This window comes from Loxodonta africana, chromosome 14, assembly GCF_030014295.1.
Source record: "Loxodonta africana isolate mLoxAfr1 chromosome 14, mLoxAfr1.hap2, whole genome shotgun sequence".
Taxonomy (NCBI): domain Eukaryota; kingdom Metazoa; phylum Chordata; class Mammalia; order Proboscidea; family Elephantidae; genus Loxodonta; species Loxodonta africana.
The window spans coordinates 52,789,622-52,807,213 of record NC_087355.1 but is presented as its reverse complement, the minus strand read 5'-3'; positions in this window follow the sequence as shown (position 1 = coordinate 52,807,213).

Below are 17,592 nucleotides of genomic sequence, written 5' to 3'. Positions count from 1 at the left end.
TTTGAACCATAGGCCTCTGTAGGGGAAAGGACAGTGAGTGGACTGGGAATCTTCCATTTGCCCCTCCACATTCTCTCTCATCCCTTCTCCACCTGGCTCTGTTCCTGAGAGATTGGTCTCCCCTGCTGGCATCAATGCCATCTTTGTCTTCTGATTTCTGGTATAATTTGGCCAACAGCAGGTCCAGCAGGGGATGGGAGAGTGGGAGGAAGGTGGGGTAGGGTATTTATTTCTTTGGTTCCCTCCTTCTGAATCGTATGTCGCAGGTTGGCTGTATATGTGTACCAAAGGCCACAGCTCCTGCCAGGTAGTCCTCTCCATAAAGTTACCCTTTCTGGGTCCTTGTAACCACTGCATCTCCTTGCGCCTTCAGACCTAGGGGTGGTCATAGCTTCTTGCTGTTGCTAGCCTCGTGTCCTGCACTATTCTTTATTACTCTCTCCTTAACAGCCTCCTTTATAGGACTCCTCAGTAGCATCAAAAAGAACCCTCTGCTTCTTGTCTGGGCCCTAATGATTCAATAACCATTTGTCGGGGTTTAACCATACCCTGTGCTACTGCAGGGCGGAAAGAGAGGCTAATGGCTACAATAACAAGTGATTCTGCTGGGCCAACTCCTGGTGAGGTTAGGTAATCGGGAGGCAGTGTATCCACATCCACAGTGGCGAAGAACATGCGCTTGAGAGTCAGACATTTGAATCCTCTAAAGGAGCCCTGGTGGTGCAGTGGTTAAAGCGACCAACTGCGAACCAAAAAGTTGGTGGCTTGAAACCACCAGCGGCTCCTCAGGAGAAAGATGTGGCAGTCTGCTTCCATAGATATGTACAGCCTTGGAAACCCTATGGGATTGCTATGAGTCGGAATCCACTCATTGGCGGTGGGTTTTTTTTTTTTAGTGTGACGTTAAAGGAGCCCTGGTGGTGCAGTGGTTAAGGGCTTAGCTGCTAACCTAAAGGTTGGTGGTTCAAACCCACCTGCTGCTCCTCAAGAGAAAGATGTGGCAGTCTGCTTCTATAAAGATTCACAGCCTTGTGTACAGCCTTGGAAACCATATGGAGCAGCTCTACTCTGTCATATAGGGTTGCTATGAGTCAGAAATGACTCAATGGCAATGGTTTTTTTTTTTGTTGTTAGTATGACTTTGGGTAAATCATCTCATCTGTAATATGAACATAATCATACTCCCTTGCTCGTAGGACTGTTTTGAGGATTAAGGGAGATCACATGGGTATCATGCTTAGCACAGTGCCTGGTATATATAGTTAAGTGCTCAAGAAGCATTAATTATTAATTATATGAGCTGTCCCATTCAAGAGGATACATTGTCTACTTTGTCTTTGACCTGAACTAAGACACTTACATCACAGACCACACCAGTGATGACCGGTCTTTCACAGGTTCACTATTGTTTCGGTGTTATTTCTGTTTTCTCAACTAGGTTGTAGTGTTCTGAAAGTCAGGGATCCTATATTATATACTGTTCATACTAACACAAGTTCCCACATCATAAGTGGTCAAGAAATATTTCTTGGCAAAATATAAGGTGACCATATAATTTATTGTTCATACCAGGACATTTTTGAGAGTCAAAGGGGGGTGCTTTTTAGTAATCATGCCAAAACAACAAGTGCAAATGGGGACTGTTCCAGGCAAACAGGGACATAGTTTCCCTAGTTAAGTGGAACTTCAGGTAGTTTTTGAAATATTTAAAAAAAAATTGCCAGGATTCCCCCATTTCTAGTAGTCTACTTTTGGACTGTGACGTAAAACTAGGTAGTTAAACAAATGGAGAAAAATATATTTAACACTTCTAATAGATTTCTTCCCTATGTCTAGTTTAGGAATTTGAGGCAATGGGCCGTGACTTCTCACAGCTAGAGTTCTGCCCGTTCTTATACCTTATTAGTCTACTTTACACAGGGTACCTATTTATAAAGCTTCCTTTGGTACTTAACCCTTTTTTTCTGCATAGTCTCCTAATTATTGTCTTCCTTGCATTAATGATCATTTACTTTTGAAAGATGGCAAAAATAGATTTATATGCATATGTTTTTCTGAACATCTTTGTCTTTGTATTTCTGGTTGCCTGGGTGACATTTCCAGGAGAATACATGCTAATGTTCTATTATTAAAGCAGCAATGAGATGGAAACTATTTTTAGGCCTGTTATACCTTTCTTTTCCTCCACCAGACCATTTAATTGGTTGATTTTTTCCTGTTCTCATTATCTGAAGGCCATGTGCCCTTCCTCTAGTTCTACTTGGAGGACTGGCTAAGTTTTTGAAAATTGGTAGAATAATTCAGTACCTTCTTTATTCAGAATTGCTAAATGGGTATTGATAGTCCATTCATTTGGTTAGTCAATAACAGTTGTTTTGTTACAGGGTGTCCAAACCAAGCTTCAAAACCAAAAAACGAAACCCATTGCCGTCAAATCTATTCCAACTCATAGTGACCCTATAGGACAGAGTAGAAGTGCCCCATAGGGTTTCCAAGAAGCGGCCTGTGGATTCGAACTGCTGACCTTTTGGTTAGCAGCATTAGGCAAGGGATATTTTTGGTAAAAGAAAAAGGAATTTGGAAGAGATCTGTAGTTCTATAGTGAAAGAGTATGCCCACTCTTTTTGCAGCTGGATCAACCTGGTTTCAGTCTTAGTCTTAGTATGAGGACTTATTTTTTAATGGCCAATGATCGAGAGCATTTTCTCATGTATCTGTTGGCTGCCTGAATATCTTCTTTAGTGAAGTGTGTGTTCATATCCTTTGCCCACTTCTTGATTGGGTTGTTTGTCTTTTTGTGGTTGAGTTTTGACAGAATCACATAGATTTTAGAGATCAGGCGCTGGTCGGAGATGTCATAGCTGAAAATTCTTTCCCAGTCTGTAGGTGGTCTTTTTACTCTTTTGGTGAAGTCTTTAGATGAGCATAGGTGTTTGATTTTTAGGAGCTCCCAGTTATCTGGTTTCTCTTGGTCATTTTTTGTAATGTTTTGTATTCTGTTTATGCCTTGTATTAGGGCTCCTAGGGTTGTCCCTATTTTTTCTTCGATGATCTTTATCGTTTTAGTCTTTATGTTTAGGTCTTTGATCCACTTGGAGTTACTTTTTGTGCATGGTGTGAGGTATGGGTCCTGTTTCATTTTTTTGCAAATGGATATCCAGTTATGCCAGCACCATTTGTTAAAAAGACTATCTTTTCCCCAATTAACTGACACTGGGCCTTTGTCAAATAGCAGCTGCTCATATGTGGATGGATTTATATCTGGGTTCTCAATTCTGTTCCACTGGTCTATGTGTCCGTTGTTGTACCAGTCAAAGGTACAGGTGCACCACCTTTAAGAAAGTAATTTCGTGTACCTGTTACCATTGAGTTGATTATGACTCATAGCGACCCTGTAGGACAGAGTGAAACTGCCCCACATAGAATTTCCAAGGAGCGCCTGGTGGATTCGAACTGCTCACCTTTTGGTTAGCAGCCATAGCACTGAACCACTACACCACCAGGGTTTCCAAATTTCATATAAGATATTGCAAATTCTTGAATTTACCGAAGAGAAAAATTAGGGGATCATTATTTCTTTATTTATCTCTTAACTTTTGTGAATTTTTGTTTTTTGTGGAGGGGATGGGTTGGGAAGTCACTTTGGCAATACCCCCCGAGGGAAGGTCCATTGTCCATTCTGATCTTCCTTGGATGATATCTGGAATTTTTTCTTTTTCTTGGAGTTAGTGCTCTTGCTGCTGGCAGCCTTTTCAGGTCCACTGCTGACTGGCTCCTCCTTGGAAAGAAACTTTCTTCCAACTTGCCAAACTTTTTCTCTGGGACACTCCTGCTGTTACCTGCCTCTTCAGGATCACTAGCTGATTCCTCTTTGGGGATTATTATTATTATTTTACTAAAATGTTTTTGCTCTCACAAACATTTCTGAGAACTTCTTTTAATGGTGAATACATACCCCTTGGTGTATTTATAGTTGAATTGAAAATTGAAAGTATCTAACTTACCCTTGCACTTTTAGGAACATAACTATAGTGTTATTATCCATAATTCAAAGTCTCAGGTAGCCAGCATTAATATCTGGAGTATTTTCTTTCATTATTTTTTATAAATATTTTGGTAAAGATTGTGTATGTATGTTGATATCAGTTGCTGTGGAGTTGATTCTGATTCATGGTGATCCCATATCTGTCAGAGTAGACCTGTGCTTTGTAGGGTTTTCAATGGCTGATTTTTAGGAAGTAGATCACCAAGCCTTTCTTCTGAGGTGCCTCTGGGTGGACTCTGGATGCCAACCTTTCTGTTAGCAGCCAAGCTCTCTAACTCTTTACACCACCCAGAGCTCCTACATATCTATGTCTATATAGACATGTATACAATGTGCACCGGACCCAAGCCATGTTATTTTTAATTGCCTCATGTGCGTGCCAAAGCTAGACAGTGAATAAGGAAGACTGAAGAAGAACTGATGCATTTGAATTATGGTTTTGGCGAAGAGTATTGAATGTACCATGGACTGCCAGAAGAATGAGCAAATCTGTCTTGGAAGAAGTACAGCCAGAATGTTCCTTAGAAGGAAGGATGCTGAGATATCATCTTACATACTTTGGCCATGTTATCAGGAGGGACCAGTCCCTGGAGAAGGCCATTATGGTTGGTAAAGTAGAGGGTCAGCAAAAAAGAGGAAGACCGTCAATGAGGTGGATTGACACAATGGATTGACACTGCAACAATGGGCTCAAACACAGGAATGATTGTTAGGATGGTGTGGGACCAGGCAGTGTTTTGCTGTGTTGTACATAGGGTCGCTATGAGTTGGAATTGGCTTAACAGCACTTAACAACAATGACAACAACATACGACTATATAATCTATGTCGATGAATCTTTATCTGACTGTTGTGTGCACTTGTGCAGTTGAAGGGGAAATATTTTGACTACATTCAGTCTTGTGGATAGAGCCCAAAATATAGCACGTAGAAATCCATGATTACTAATTCGGATTATATGGCAAGTCTGAGAGAAGAGGTGGACTTTAATTTTTTGTTATTTAAAATTGTTTAACTTTGTTGTCCTTGGGTTCTCTTAAGCACCCTGCTGAATTGTTTTTCTATTTCTTGAAGGCAGATTGCTGGATTATTGCTAGAGTTGTTTTGCTGCCCTTATTGTTGTTGGTTGCTGTGGAGTTGAGTCTATCCCATGGCGACTTCACGCAGACTAGAACTGCTCCATAGGGTTTTCAAGGCTGTGACCCTTCAGAAAGAGATGGCCAGGCCTGTCTTCTGAGGCGCTTCAGGGTGTGTTCAAATTGTCAACATTTTGGCTAATAGTTGAGTGCTCAACTGTCTGTGCCATCCTGGGACCTTAAAAGAGAGGGAAAGAAAATGGAGGAGGTGGGGGGAGAGGTATGCCTACATATCTCCTTAGACATGTGACCTGGATTTCCTAATAGGATATTTAAAGTAAGAGCTCTTTGAGGGGATTTTGTTCTGTGACTTACGGAAAGGGGAAAACTGGGATGTGAAAAGTCTGTGATGTTGTGTTCCCAACACTTCACTGCCTCAAATGAAGGACATGGCCACCATTTTCATGCAAGGCCAAAGGACAAGACAGCGAGAATCAGAAGTCAGCTCTGGCATCTGAAGTTTCTTGGGAAAGCAACAGGAAGACTGTGCTTTGTGTTTTTCTAATCTAGACATTTAAAGAATATGGTCCCCTCCACATACCTTCACTGTTATAAAAAGTAAGTCATTATCATGAAATAAATTCTGGCCAATATAGAAATTAGAAAGAAGAAGAAGAAGGAAAAAAAAAAAAAAATCACCTGGCATCCAGATATTCAAAGGCAACCAGGGTTAATATTTGGACTATTTCTTTTTATTATTTTAATATAGAGGTTTTTTTCTTAGATACATAGTTCCATTTATATATAATTTTGTACTATTTTTTCACTTAACCATATGTCACATATGGCTTTATTAAGTATATACTATTTCATCAAATGGATATACCTCAGTTTCCTTAGCCATCCCATTATTCATCATTTGGTCAAAATTTTAAATAATTTTTTGCTATTATCAGTTTTGTACAATAATCTTTATATAAGATTATATCTTAGGGTATACTTACAGTGAATTTAATAGGTTGAAGGTTCAAACATTTAAAAAATCTCGATGCATTTCACCAATTTGCTTTCCAAAAGGTTAAAGCAATTCATGCCATATGATTGGTTTCACCCTCTGTCATGGATTGAATTGTGTCCCCGCAAAATATCTGTCAGTTTGGCTAGGTCCTGATTCCCTTACATGATTGTATGATTGTCTACCATTTTATCTTTTGATGTGATTTCTTTATGTGTTGTAAATCCTATCACTATGATGTAATAAGAGGGATTAGTGGCAGTTATACTTATGAGGCCTACAGGATTAGGTAGTGTCTTAAGCCAGTCTCTTTTGAGATATAAAATAGAGAAGCGAGCAGACAGACGGGGGACCTCATACCACCAAGAAAGCAGTACCGAGGACAGAGTACATCCTTTGGACCTGAGTGAGGTTCCTGCGCTGAGATTCTCCCAGACCAAGGGAAGACTGATGACAAGGACCTTCCTCGAGAGCTAACAGAGAGAGAAAGCCTTCCTCTGGAGCTGATGCCCTGAATTTGGACTTGTAGCCTACTAGACAGTGAGAGAATAAACTTCTTTTTGTTAAAGCTGTCTACTTGAGGTATTTCTGTTATAGCAGCACTAGATGACTAAGACACTGTCTTTCACTTGCATTGGATATCATCACTCTGCAACACTTTTACTGATTTGATAACCCCAAGTATTTTATTTTCATTTGTATTTCTTTGATTACTAGTGAGGCCAAGAATTTCTTTTTCATATTATTGTATACTAGTCGTGTTTCTTCTTAATTTTCAGTTACATGTTCTTTGCTCTTAGGTGTTTTTCTTAACTACCAAAATTAGAATTCTTTATTTTTTTCCAGTTACAAAAGGGATAACAAGTGAAACAATTCTGTACAAAGATACACAAAGGAAAACTCTCTTTTCTCCTCCTTTCATGCCTCCATGCTTTCAAGGTTGTTGTTGTTGGCTGTTGTCAAGGGCCTCTGACTCATGGTGACCTCATATGTAACAACTGAACAAAATACTGCCAGGTTCTTCACCATCCACATGATCGCTTGCTGATTGGACCGTTGTGATCCATAGGGTTTTCACTGGCTGATTTTTGGAAGTATGTTGCTAGGCCTTTCTTCCTAGTCTGGTTTAGTCTAGAATAGGTAAGCAGTGTTAAAAGCCCAAGGTTGTCTCTCCATCTTGATTTTGCATATAAATACGTTTTTATAAAGATACAAAGGAAACTTATTTGTTTTTACCAAAACAGGATCCTAGTATGTACATTATTCTGCAACTTGGTTTGTTTTTCATTTAAAATATACGTCATGGGTATAGGATCTTTATTAACGTAAAATAAAATGTTTTTGGCCATGTTACAAATACTTTTCCAGTGTATTGCTTGCTGCTTTGACAAAGAAAGTTTTCTATTAAGTGAGCAAATGTTCCACTGTAATTTCTTCCACCTATAGGATTTTCAATGGCTGATGTTTTAGAAGTAGATCACAAGGCTTCTATTCTGAGGCATTTCTGGGTGGACTTGAACCTCCAACCTTTTGCTTAGCAGCTGAGCATGATAACCATCTGTATCACCCAGGGACTCCTCTATTGTATGAAGTTATCGCAAATTGTTTATTCATTCTAGTACTCAAAAACACTAAGATAATTTGCATATCTTTTGCTATTATAAACCAAGCTGCAATGTATTCTTGAACGGACAGCTCCCTCCTTTTACAGGGTTTGATAAATACTCAGCTCAGTGTTCTATTGGTTTTAAAAAATTGTCTAACTTAAAAAACCGTATTATTATTTAATCCAACTGTTACTTATTTTGGTGTATGGTGAGGAGGAAATGAGGGGCTCAGTTGATTATTTTTCTCCTTTAGCTTATTAACCATCACATTTTACTGAGTTTTTTTTTTTTTTTTTTTTTACTTTCCATAAAACAAGTGACTGCTCTTATTTGTCCTTTGGTGTTTTTCAACAATAAACTGGTGGTATTGTAATCAGAAGGACCTTCTTCTAAGGAAAGGGAGATTTTTATATTTACCTGGAATTGGGTGGTTGCACTGAGAACCACCTGGTCCCCTCAGGCCCCAGGTCTTTGCCTCATGTGTGTGTAGTCTGGGGAGCTCCGAGTGCTTCGTCTGCACTGCATTGCCATGAGAGTGGTAGGGCCACAAATACAATCTCATTTTACAAGTTTAAATATCAGGGGTATCCAAATGATTCACTCAGGGTTATTCCTGCTTTCCAGTCCAATTGTTCGTAATTTTATATTATACTGTCTATTGTTTTTTTATTGTTTTGGTGTTCCTTCTGATTCCCTTTTGTAATGATACATTTATCTTTGAAACTTCAATTCTGATTGATTAGTTTGATCACCATATAGGGAATCTTGTCCCTGAGTGGTACAAATGGTTAGCACACTCAGCTGCTGACCTAAAGGTTTCAGGTTCAAGTCCACCCAAAGGAGCCTCAGAAGAAAGGCCTGGCAGAGCACTTCCGAAAAATCAGCTCTTGAAAACCGTATAGAGCACGTTCTACTCTGACACACATGGAGTCAACAGCAACTGGTTATGGGGAATCTCAGGAAGGTCATAATGATACTTTTGTCTAGAAATGAGGGTGTTCCCGGAAGCATTATTATTATTATTTTTTATTGAACAAACATTTATTGCATGCCTACTCTGTCCAAGGCATTTTGCCAAGATGTTGTGGGAAATACAAGATGAATAAGATGCTTTTCCTCTCCTCAAATAATTTACTTTAATTACTTTAGCATTGTTTTATTTATTTTATAAATACAGGTTTTTTTTTTTTTTTTTTTTACTGAAGGATATCAATATTTTGTTTTGCACTCACTCCACTGTCTTGAAACCCAATGACACGTCATGGTGCTTTCTAATGAGCAATTCTTGTGATTGCATTGAATCCTGTGTCCTATTAAAGGAACTACTCTGAGGTACTTAAAACACCTGAGGACTTGACTGATGCATATTTCATAAGCTAAGATAGGCTTGGAGATCTACAATGTCAGTGTCTTCTGTTTCTAAATAACTATACTTTCCACTGGTGTGCTAGCCCCAGCTTCTGTTCCATTGGACATGTGGGTAGCTTAGTCATTTGGTCAACCAGGATCTAAAAATAAATCTAGAATCTTTGAGAGTTTTTCTTTTTTTTTGCCTGACTAATGTGTGTTTTTGTATATTCGAAACTGCGCTGTGTAACTATTTACTTTTGCATTATGTATAGCACTTAGCAACCAACAGTAGAAGAGCACAGGCAGTGCTGGCTGAGGAGAGAGAGCCATCCAGCAGAATGTGAGCAAATTCTCCTTTTCTCCCCCATTCCGATACTCCGTGGCCCTGGGGTCTTCCCTCCTGGCCTCTAGTTCTTCCTCTTTACCTTCTCCGCTGGTAGCCAACTAGGGACCAGGATGAGGGACAGGAAGTCCCCTTCATGTACTACTCTTAACCCTCATGACCTCTGGTCAAGTCAAGTGGAGTGAGGGGAGGGAGGGCTGGCTTCGGCCACCACTTGTATCTTGGCACCAGTGACAGTCCCGTAGGCTCAGAAGCACTGAGATGTTATGTCTTATTTGGAACTCTACATGCATTTCCATAAAGGAAAGCCACAGTGGGGGCTGGACTGTACAGGACATCACAAAACTATGTGATTCTTCAGGAGCCCTCGGGTTCGAATGACTCCTTAGGGTGACATAAGTCAGTAGTTATAGCATTGTTTTTATGGGAAGATACATCCTAAATTGTAAACATTGCAGGGTAGGGAAAAACTTAGAACTTGATCAGCTTGTAAGTCGAAGGACTGGCTGTAAATTCAAAAAGTGGCTTATTCCCACCTAGAATGTCTGCTTCCCTGAAACGTTGGAGGATACAGAATGTGTTCAGTCCCTCTTTCCCTAGCCCTCCTCTGTAGCTATGAAAATGCTTTAGTGGTCTGATTTTTAAAAGTAGCAATTGGACTAAAAAATTTATGTCCCAATTAAACCAAAAGAAGGGATGGAGAAAGACCTCGGGAGTGTAGGTTTAGTTTCTTGAATATTGCTGTTTTGCAAAGAATGCAAAACCAAATACACCAGGGCCTTTGTGATAAACCACTTATTTTTTTCCTTAAAAAGTCAAACTTCTGTTTCTTTCTCAGGACTTCTGTGTGCCTCTTATGTTCAATGCATTTTTTGGGAACAGATTTGAAGTATATTTCTATAATTTTTTTTTTTTTGCTGTGGAATTAGAGAATTTCTTTTACATAAAAAGATTTATGGAAAGTTGATCTGTATCATCTTTCTTTGCAAAATCAGTATTTTTAAGGTATGGAAAACGTGGATCAGCAGTTCAGAATGATTAAATAGTGCTTATTTGGAAAGGAATGACGTCTGTATGTATGCTTTTGTAATTTTCATGTAAGGAGGCAAAACAAAAAGTAAAACCCCCAGCCTCTAGATGAATTTTTTTCCAACCTCAGAATGGGTGAGCCTGCTCAACAGGAAGTAATCATGGGACAGCGGTTTGAATAATACCAGAAGGCTTCTGGATTTGGCTTAGCTGTTTTCTTCCTACCAAAAGCCAGGAGAGGCTATAGAAACTCTTGCCTTTCTACAGCATCTGCATCTTTTGCAGAGTCCATGTATTGCACTTTGGGGCGCTGCCCCTGCAGTAACAAAAAAAAAAAAAAAAAAAAAGAGCTGCAGAAATAGAGCTGTAGAATGCAATTGAAAGGGGATTGAAACTTCAAGCAGTTATAGACAAAAAGTCTCTGAAGTTGGCATATCAGCCCTGGTGTACAGAATTAACTAGTCCTGAGGGATCAGTGTGGGACTCCAGAGGATCAGAGCATAATACAGAATGAGGACAATAACAGGGGCACATCCACATAAGAACAGATCAGCACATCTGAGACATAGCCGTCCTGCCCATGGCTGAGGTTTTCTTCAGTTGAAAAGGGTTTTACACTGTCAAAAAAAAAAAAAAAAAACTCACTGCTATAGGGTCGCTGTGAGTTTACACTGTAGTTATACCTGAAGTATGACCTTCAGTATATCTCACCTGAATTTAGAGACCATCTCAAGAATAAAATTTGATGCATTGAACACTAATGACCAGATGAGCTATGGGATAACATTAAGGACATCATACATGAGGAAAGCAAAAGGTCATTAAAAAGACAGGAAAGAAAGAAAAGACGAAAATGGATATCAGAAGAGACTCTGAAACTTGCTCTTTAAAGTAGAATAACTAAAGTTAGTGGAAGAAATGATGAAATAAAAAAGCTGAACAGAAGATTTCAAAGAGTGACTTTAATATTTGATTGAGCTAAGAAGCATGTTCCTTACATTTTTTTTTTTTTATTTCTGTCTCATCTTTGCCTGAAAAGTGAGCTATGGGAATGGTTTCAGTTCAATCAAATATATGAGCCCAAATGGGCAACTCCTGTCCAAAAGCAAGATGAGAAGGCAGGGAGGGACAGCAACTGGATGAATGAGCACAGGAAACCCAGAGTGGAAAGGGGGAGAGTGCTTTCATATTATGGGGATTGCAACCAATGTCACAAAACAATATGTTTATAAATTTTTGAATGAGAAATTAACTTTTGCTATAAACTTCCCCCTAAAGCACATTAAAAAAAAAAAAAAGTGGGTCAAGAAGACAAAGTAAAGTATTATAATGAAATGTGCATAGACCTGGAGTTAGAAAACCCAAAGGGAAGAACACATTCAGCATTTCTCATGCTGGAAGAACTGAAGAAAAAATTCAAGCCTCTAGTTGCAATATTAAAGGATTCTGTAGGTTGCTATGAGTTGGAATTGACTCAACAGCAACGGGTTTGGTTTTTTTGGCTTTATAGGCAAAATATTGAATGACACAGGAAACATCAAAAGTAGATGGAAGGAATACACAGTGTCACTGTACCAAAAAGAATTGGTCAACATTCACCCATTTCAGGAGGCTGCATATGATCAAGAACCAACAGTATTGACGAAAGAGGTCCAAGCTGCACTGAAGGCATTGGCGAAAAACAAGGCTCCAGGAATTGATGGAATAACAATTTAGATATTTCAACAAATGGATGCATTGCTGCAAGGGCTCACTCGTCTGAGCCAAGAAATTTGGAAGACCAGTAGCTGGCCAACTGACTGGAAGAGATCCATGTATGTGCCTATTCCAAAGAAAGGTGATCCAACATAATGTGGAAATTACTGAACAAGATCCATATCACATGCAAGTAAAATTATACTGAGGGTAATTCAAAAAAGGTCGCAGCAGTACATCAGCAGGGAACTGCCAGAAATTCAAGCCAGATTCAGAAGAGGACGTGGAACCAGGGATATTATTGCTGATGTCAGATCTTTGCTGAAAGCACAGAATACCAGAAAGACATTTAAGATGTGTATCATAACAAATGATGGATAATGTTGTGAAGAATGAGAATTCTAGAACACTTGTGTTCATGAGAAACCTGTACATATAGACCAAGAGGATGCAGAGCAAGGGGATACTGCATGGTTTAAAATCAGGAAAGGTATGTGTCAGGGTTGTATCTTTTCACCATACTTATTCAATCTGTATGATGAACAAATAATCCGAGAAGTTGGACTATATGAAGGAGAACGCAGCATCAGGATTGGAGGAAGACTTATTAACAACCTGTGATATTCAGGTGAGACAACCTTGCTTGCTGGAAGTGAAAAGGATTTGAAGCACTTACCAATAAAGATAAAAAACTACAGCCTTCAGTGTGGATTATACCTCAACATAAAGAAAACAAAAATCCTTACAACTGGACTAATAAGCAGTATCATGATAAACAGAGAAAAGATTGAAGTTGTCAAGGATTTCATTTTACTTGAATCCACAATCAACACCCATGGAAGCAGTAGTTAAGAAATCAAATGACATATTGTATTGGGTAAATCTGCTGCAAAAAACCTTTTAAAAGTGTTAAAAAGCAAAGATGTCACTTTGAGGACTAAGGTGTGCCTGCCCCAAGCCATGGTGTTCTCAGTCACCTCATATGCATGTGAAAACTGGGCAAAGAATAAGGAAGACCTAAGAAGAATTGATGCTTTGAATTATGGTGTTGGTGAAGAATACTGAATATACCATGGATTTCCAGAAGAATGAACAGATCTGTCTTGGAAGAAGTAGAACCAGAATGCTCATTAGAAGCGAGGATGGTGAGACTTCGTCTCACATACTTTGGACATGTTATCAGGAGGGATCAGCCCATGGAAAAGGACATCATGCTTGGTAAAGTGGAGGGTCAGTGAGAAAGAGAAACACCCTCAAGAAGGTATATTGGCACAGTGGCTGCAACAATGGGCTTAAACATAACAACGATTGTGAGGATGGTGCAGGACTGAGTAGTCTGTTACTCTGTTTTCGCTATGAGTTGGAACTAACTCGATGGCATCTAACGACAACAGTTATACCCATATGTTATCTGTTTTATACGTAGGGTGTAAAAATGTATTTATATTTAGGAGAACCATTTAGTAAATTGTTGCTTTAGTTTGGGCCCTTTTAGTGGTAAAAGGCTAGGACTTCACTCAAACTAATTCAAGTAAAAGGGAGTCATTGTAACGATAATTCCTGCTGTCGTTTATTCATACCTCACTGTGTGCCTGACACTGTTCTGAGTATAGTATCTCAGTGAATCTTCTCCACAACCTGTTTAAGTAAGGGAATTGTTATTGTGCACCCTACTAAGGAGGAGCTGGCTTGGAGAATGTGCCTTCAGGCACCTGGGTAGGAAGTAGGAGTCAGGAGTTAAACCCAGGTGGTCTACTTCTAAGCCATAGTTGCTACCTACTATCCTGCCTGGCCCCTCAAAAGTTCCCATGTCCCTGAAACAAAGTACAGGTGATTGTCATAGGGTTCAAAGCAAAGGACTGGGAAATTGGGAATGAGACCATTATCTTTTTCAGAGGTCGTATGGTCTGTACTCTACTAACTTCTTTCTCCCCCTCTCTCTTCTTCTGTTTCCTCATTTTCCATATGGCCCCTGAATGGTCAACCAAACCCTTTGAGGCTGCAGCATCAGTCTCAATTTCTCTGAGTATCTTCTAGCTCTAATTCGTAAGTGAGAGAATCCTATTCACCCAGCTCACTGAGGCAGGCCACTGGATCCTGCCAGCAAAATAATTACTACCTGCCTTTAGGATGGCTGTGTGTCTAAATCCATCAGTGGCTATCTCATGCACAGACTTCTCCAGCACCATTTCCCTGAGTAGGGTATTATGGGCAAGGAATTGTATGCTGGAATGGGAAATGGAAACTAACATCTTTGCTACAACTGTATATGGCTCACTTTATACTTTAATAAACACTTTTGCTATCTTTATAGTCTCTACTTAAAAGAACTATTAAGTCTGTTAAGACTCTTTGGGTTGAAAATGATATTACCCTAATTCAAAGGAGTTTAGCAAAAAAGCAAATTAATTCATGTAACTGTAAAGGCAAAGGCTTGGTTGAATCTAGGTCTCAAGCATTGTCATCAGAAATCTATCTCTTGCCATCTCTTGGCTCTGCATTCCTCTGGATTGGTTTCATCCTCAGGCAGGCCCTCCCTTCATGGTGTCAAGATGCCACCACCAGAAACGCCACCCTTATTTGTTAGCTAAGCCACCCCAGTGGAAAGCTTCTCTCACTGTAGCTCCAGTAAGAGTTTCAGGTTTGATTCTCATTGCCATGAGTTGGTTACATGCCTATCTCTCAACCAGTCGTGGCTGCCAGTGTAGGAGGTGGAATATGCTCATTGGCCAGACCTGTGTCATTTCTCACTCCTGAAGAGGGGCTAAAGACCCCCCCCCAAAAAAAAAGTACACAGACTGGGAATGAGGGAGTATGGTCTCCAGCAACAACTGGGATGTTAATACCAGAAGAAATGGGAATGGATGCTGTCCAGGCAAAAACAACCCATGTCCACTACGGAACACTCTCAAGTTTATTACAAGTAACTGGACTTCCATAACCAAGATTTTGGGGCTCAGAGAAAGTAGACTGGATCACAGGCTTCTTCTAATTCGTATGTGACATATCCAAAGACTTAGGAAAACCAAAGTGCTTGGGAAGGCCTAGATCTGTGTCATAATCCTGAAAGATGATGTTACCAAACCAAATGAAATTGCTATTTAAACTTAAGCGCCTTTCTGAGAAAGCCAATCACAGGATGGTTTTTGTCTTAAATTCTTGATCAAGTAGGAAAATAAGACTTGAAGGGCTCTCATTAGTGCCTTTTATTTGAAGTCTAAGCTGTTCTGGCATTGAAATGATTTTGGTCAGTTACATAAAGGCTTTGCATAAAAATTTAGCAGTACCTAGAATTTAAAACTCACTTTTTCTAGCTAATGATTAAAACACCCTCTTTATATATCAGTGATGGAATTTCCGTATCCCTTTGGTTTTTTTTTTTTTTAACCTTCTGCAATGGTCCCAAGTATCCCCTGGAACAAATTATCAGCTTCTTTTGCCTATCAAATTTTTGCAGACAGTTGCCTTCGTTTCTTAATGTTTATTTAAAACTTAGTGTTTACAGGATTAAAACAATCCCCGCGTATGCCCAAATGTGTGCTTTCTCTCTTAACTTTAATGGTACAACTGTTGTTTGATTACATGCTGTTTTGGGTTCTTAATTGCAAACAACAGTGCCCAGTCTGGCTAGTTTAAGCAGAAAGAGAGATTTTTAAAGGATATTAGGGAGTCAAAGCATATCTGGGAGGACCAGAGTCAGACTTGGAGGCCATGAAGTCAGGAACACTACACAAATTATACCACTGGTGGTCCAATTGGAGATCCTGGTGTGGTCCCTGCTAGTTATAGGGCCCCCTACTCATATCACCTTGGACTTATATCACCAGGTGGGTTCTGTCTGGTAGAACCCCATCACTGTGGCCTCTGAAAGCTTGGTATTTCTCTTCTATGTTCTGCCAATCCCCATCAACACAAATTCCACATTGTACATCCTTCTTCACCTTATCCTGTTTGCATGGATGCTGCTGATTGGTGGAGCTCAGGTCACATGCCTATACCCTTGCTGCAAGGTAGGCTCTGAAGACAAGTTCCTGGCTTCCATCTTGGGGAGGCACCTACTCATAAGGTAGAAATTCCTCTAATGTGGGAGAAGTATTCAAAAAATACTATTAGGTGACAAAATATGACACATCACAATACATATCCAAGAAAGGGGCCTTGTTTTACTTCTGGATGCCCTGTTGTTCTAAGATAAACCAAAAAAACCCAAACCCATTGCTGTCTAGTTAATTCTGACTCCTAGCGACCCTAGAGGACAGAGTGGAACTGCCCTATAGGGATTCCAAGGAGTGGCTCATGGACTCAAACTGCCAACCCTTTGGTTAGCAGCCGTAGCTCTTAACCACTGTGCCACCAGGGCTCCCATTCTTAGCAGTAGGGCTGTTCCTTACTGAGTATGATTTGAATGACTCCAGGAAGGATTTTTTTGAGTTTTTTTAGGAAGGACCCTCCCCTGGCCTGAAGCTGTATAGGAGACCTATTACTTTTCATTAAGTGGAAATCCAGCTACCTCCCACCTTCGTTGCCTCATTGGTATCATCTAAATCAGACCCCATACTTCCCTGTGTGAAGGTAGAAGGCTGATTTTCAGAGATGGAAACCTACTTGCCTGTAGTCACAAGAAATGTAAGCAGGAGCCAGGCCTGTACTCTGACTTCAGAGTTTTGCCTTTGCCAGTAGTGTGTCGTAGGGAGCCAGCTGGGTTTCTGCCAACCCCCCAACACCTTCCTCTACAATATTCAATGATGAATTGTGCAGTGTAGATGAGGGGGGTAGGATTTGCCTTGTGTCTCTGCCACGGCTAAGCCCCACTGGATTTGGCCAGTGTCCAGAGAATACATTTTATATTATATAACCAGAAAATGAATATTATTAGTTGTAAACTGAAGCTTTAATGATATTCACTGGAACCTTCCAATAACATGATTTGCGTTACAGTATAATTCATTATTAGATGGATTTACCTCATATCCTGACTGAGGAGGTGGGGATGGTAGTTACAAATGCAGCAAAAGCTAGAGGAGAAATGACGGTCTGGAGGAGAGTGAGAGCACATCTGGGTCATGGGATCCATAAAGGCTTTGCCCGAGGTGGTGGGTACTGTGTGAGATGGGCACTGAAGAAGCCAGGGTTCCTTGGGGGCAGGACAGTATAATGGTTAGGAGGATGGGCTCTGGAGTCTGATCCCTGGGTTTGGATACTGGTGGTGACTTGCTAGCTGTTTGTCTTGGTTATGTAGTGCTGCTATAACAGAAATACCACAAGTGGATGCCTTTAACAAACAGAAGTTTATCCTCTCACAGTCTAGGAGGATAGAAGTTCAAATTTAGAGCACCAGCTCTAGGGGAAGGCTTTGTCTCTCTGTCGGTTCTGGAGGAAGGTCCTTGTTATCAATCTTCCCTGATCTAGGAGCTTCTCAGCGCAGGGACTGC